At 32.6% G+C, this 4,079-nt stretch overlaps 1 protein-coding gene across 1 annotated transcript in view; it reads left to right on the plus strand.

The window, feature by feature from the left end:
* The first annotated feature begins 375 nt into the window (after nt 1-375).
* Nucleotides 376-4,079, plus strand: part of LOC106468562 (macrophage mannose receptor 1-like) — a 23,392-nt gene continuing 19,688 nt past the window's right edge. The window contains exon 1 of the mRNA XM_013928996.2: nt 376-465. The gene's annotated coding sequence lies outside the window, so the exon portion shown is untranslated. The remainder of the gene's footprint in view (nt 466-4,079) is intronic.

The following is a 4,079-nucleotide window of genomic DNA, read 5'->3' on the forward strand; positions in this document are numbered from 1 at the left end:
GTCAAAGTAAAATATATTTAATGTAAAGTTATTGCGTTTATCTTGTTATTCAACTACTCGGTGAGTGACTTGATTATTGATTAAGCTAAGATAGTTAAGTTAGGCGTACGTCTTGCAGTTTATATTGAAATGTTATACTTGAGGTTAGGCTTACATTTAGTTTGTAGCCGTGTTGAAACCAGGGTTGAAATTTTATCGGGACTTATTTGAGCTGCTTTGTTGTTTTTTAATGTTTACACGTAGATTTTTTTATCTTTTTCAAAAACAGATACACTTCACCCAGCTGAGTATCTCTACGTTTTTTTGAGAATTTCAACCCTGGTTAAAACGTGAACAAGTGAACGTAGCTTGTTATTATTATTATTGTTACGTGGACTGGACTTAGTATTATTTTCACCAAGTAATCTAAAAGAGCCCTCCGAACAATAGAAGTTACAGAACACCTTGCGACAACATAATTGAAAAGTAAGTTTTGCTTTATTGAACTTTATAGGGTTCAACGATAACCTTCCCTAATTTTGAAGAACTAATCAAACCAGCAACAAGGGTTTTGATCGGCTCTTTGAACCGAATTAGGAGATTGACTGACTGACCGTCTTGAACACCCGACTTTTGGATCTGCAATCAAATAGGAAATCACAAAATAACACTTTTGGTAATGGTATAAATAACTAACACGTTTGAACATTTCAAATACTTAAAGCAGTGTTTAAAACACTTATTAACGACTGGCATGCTCTGGTGGTTAGGGCGTTCGATTCGCAATCTGAGGATTGCAGGTTCGAATTCCCTTCACCGAATATGCTCACCCTTTCAGCCGTGGGGGCGTTATAATGTGACTGTCAATCCCATTATTCGTTAGTAAAAGAGTAGCCTAAGAGTTGGCGGTGGGTGGTGTTGACTAGCTGCCTTCTCTCTAGTCAAAACGAGGGGTTCGGATAGCCCTCGTGTAACTTTGCGCGAATTCTAAACAAACCGAACCGGAACACCTATCACATAATGAATTACCTTGCTATTGTTGTATTCAACTTAATTATAAACTATAATGTTTTATACATTAGATTGCATGACGTAATGCCTAGTTGGACACATACGGTGTTGTTAAGGTTCCATATTGTCAATGTGACAGTGAACAGATAGAAAGGGAAAAAGGAGTTGAGAAACAAAGTAATTAGTAAAGGGAAGAATTAGAGTAATTAATAATACATTTCAGTTTCGAAAAGTAGCTTGTGAACTAAAACAGCTGTGATAATGACGAAAGAAAACTAATCGAGAGAAACATTACAAAATGTCGTGACGTTCTTTCTAGGAAATGGTTTCGTCTCGTCCAGGAAATAAGTACAATTACAGTTATTTACGAATTGATTAATATTTTGTAAATCTCTTTCATGAAATTTCTCTTACTAATGTGTGTTGTGGGTCATTCCTGGATCTGCTTAAACCATTCAGCAACATATTAACATGTTGATGAGACCATAAAAACTGCCAATCAGTAGTTAACAACAGACTGGAGTTAGTTTAGCTGCTTCAGAACACTCGGCACTTGTTAGAGTACTTTTATACACTTCTATTAGAAAAATGTTTGTCGAAAAAACTAGTATCAAACAGATCAATATCTGTTAAACAGGTAAAGTTGTGTCTAGGGTATCAAATAGATCAATATCTGTTAAACAGGTAAAGTTGTATCTAGGGTATCAAACAGATCAATATCTGTTAAACAGGTAAAGTTGTGTCTAGGATATCAAATAGATCAATATCTGTTAAACAGGTAAAGTTGTATCTAGGGTATCAAACAGATCAACATCTGTTAAACATGTAAAGTTGTGTCTAGGATATCAAACAGATAAATATCTGTTAAACAGGTAAAGTTGTGTCTAGGATATCAAACAGATCAACATCTGTTAAACAGGTAAAGTTGTGTCTAGGATATCAAACAGATCAATATCTGTTAAACAGGTAAAGTTGTGTCTGGAATATCAAACAGATCAACATCTGTTAAACATGTAAAGTTGTGTCTAGGGTATCAAACAGATCAACATCTGTTAAACAGGTAAAGTTGTGTCTAGGATATCAAACAGATCAATATCTGTTAAAGATGTAAAGCTGTGTCTAGGATATCAAACAGATCAACATCTGTTCAACAGGTAAAGTTGTGCCTAGGGTATCAAACAGATCAATATCTGTTAAACATGTAAAGTTGTGTCTTGGGTATCAAACAGATCAACATCTGTTAAACAGGTAAAGTTGTGTCTAGGGTATCAAACAGATCAACATCTGTTAAACAGGTAAAGTTGTGTCTAGGATATCAAACAGATTAATATCTTTTAAACAGGTAAAGTTGTGTCTAGGGTATCAAACAGATCAACATCTGTTAAACATGTAAAGTTGTGTCTAGGATATCAAACAGATCAACATCTGTTAAACATGTAAAGTTGTGTCTAGGATATCAAACAGATCAACATATATGATATTTTGGAAGGTTTACATCTTTTTCAAATGTGGAATAGACAGAATATTCATCACGAAGCTTGTGTTTTGTAATTCTATTAATTGATTTAATAGAACAGCATCCTGAGTTGACGTGTTGCGTTAGATAACCAAGGTCCTTTTTGAAACACGCTTTAGAAATATTTATTAAAAACACGTGTTGTTCCATACTCTTATTTGTACCCTGCTTTGCATTTTCTGATCGAACATAATTATCTGGAAGTACTTTAAACTTTACTTTCGATTTACGAGCACACTGACTACGTTACATTTTTGTTACTGTTTCGACTTCATGTTTAACGTACTGATTCGTGCACTTTCTGTGCTATACAGTACTTAGTTTGTAGCAGAGAAACAACGGCACATTTCACTTTTATTATCGTTAATATGATTTATCAGAATCACCGTATGTGATCGTTAGTTTTATTGCCTTGTATAAATTTCCATGTTTTCTAGAACAACCTTGAAAACTAATGGTTATCCGTTGGAGTTTCTTGTAAGAATAACACGAACTTTTTTACAAACAAACTACCACAAACAAAAATCCCAATACTTCAAAATTTCCGTTACTTCTTGTCGTTTCTATCTTGGGAAAACAAAGTTTTTCGTTAACAAACAAATCCAGAATTTCATAAAACTTTCACTCGCAAATAAAACTACCAGTAGTTTTCAGATATTCTATCCGATTTTGCAACTTCTTTAATCAAAGTTAAAAAGACGTTCTCCTTACTTTACGTCCGTGGGTCCTTTATATATACACTTGTTGTGCCTGATATTAACAAAACACCAATTAAAAATAACAACAACAACAAAAACGTGCCTATGAACGTATAAAAGTTTTATGCAGAAGTGGTCAACTACTCCTAAATCCACGTTCTTCCCCCCATTCGCACCCATTGCCAAATTATTAGATTGAAACCTCAAGTTTCTAACGACGAGCTTCTGATCAAAGAAAATTTACGTCTCAAACGAACATACAAATCTAAATAACAATCTCAGTTAATTTCAGCTAATGCTATTTTAAAAATTAAACATGTCGTTTTGTTTTATTGCGATTATACTATTTTTAATTAGACTTCGTTTTCCACTTAACGAATATATTACTGAAGAATGTAAAACCCCTTGTTGGAAACTAATGCTCATATTTTCACAAAAAAATGCGATACACACTCATAAAAATAATGGATAAAGTACGAAACCAATAATATATGATATTATATTCATGTCATCAGAGTAATAGATAAAGAACAGTACAAACAATATATGATATTATATTCATATATCATCAGAGTAATAGATAAAGAACAGTACAAACAATATATGATATTATATTCATATGTCATCAGAGTAATAGATAGAGAACAGTACAAACAATATATGATATTATATTCACATATCATCAGAGTAATAGATAAAGAACAGTACAAACAATATATGATATTATATTCATATATCATCAGAGTAATAGATAAAGAACAGTACAAACAATATATGATATTATATTCATGTTATCAGAGTAATAGATAAAGAACAGTACAAACAATATATGATATTATATTCATATGTCATCAGAGTAATAGATGAAGAACCTT

Source organism: Limulus polyphemus, unplaced genomic scaffold (genome assembly GCF_000517525.1).
Source record: "Limulus polyphemus unplaced genomic scaffold, Limulus_polyphemus-2.1.2 Scaffold3054, whole genome shotgun sequence".
NCBI lineage: Eukaryota > Metazoa > Arthropoda > Merostomata > Xiphosura > Limulidae > Limulus > Limulus polyphemus.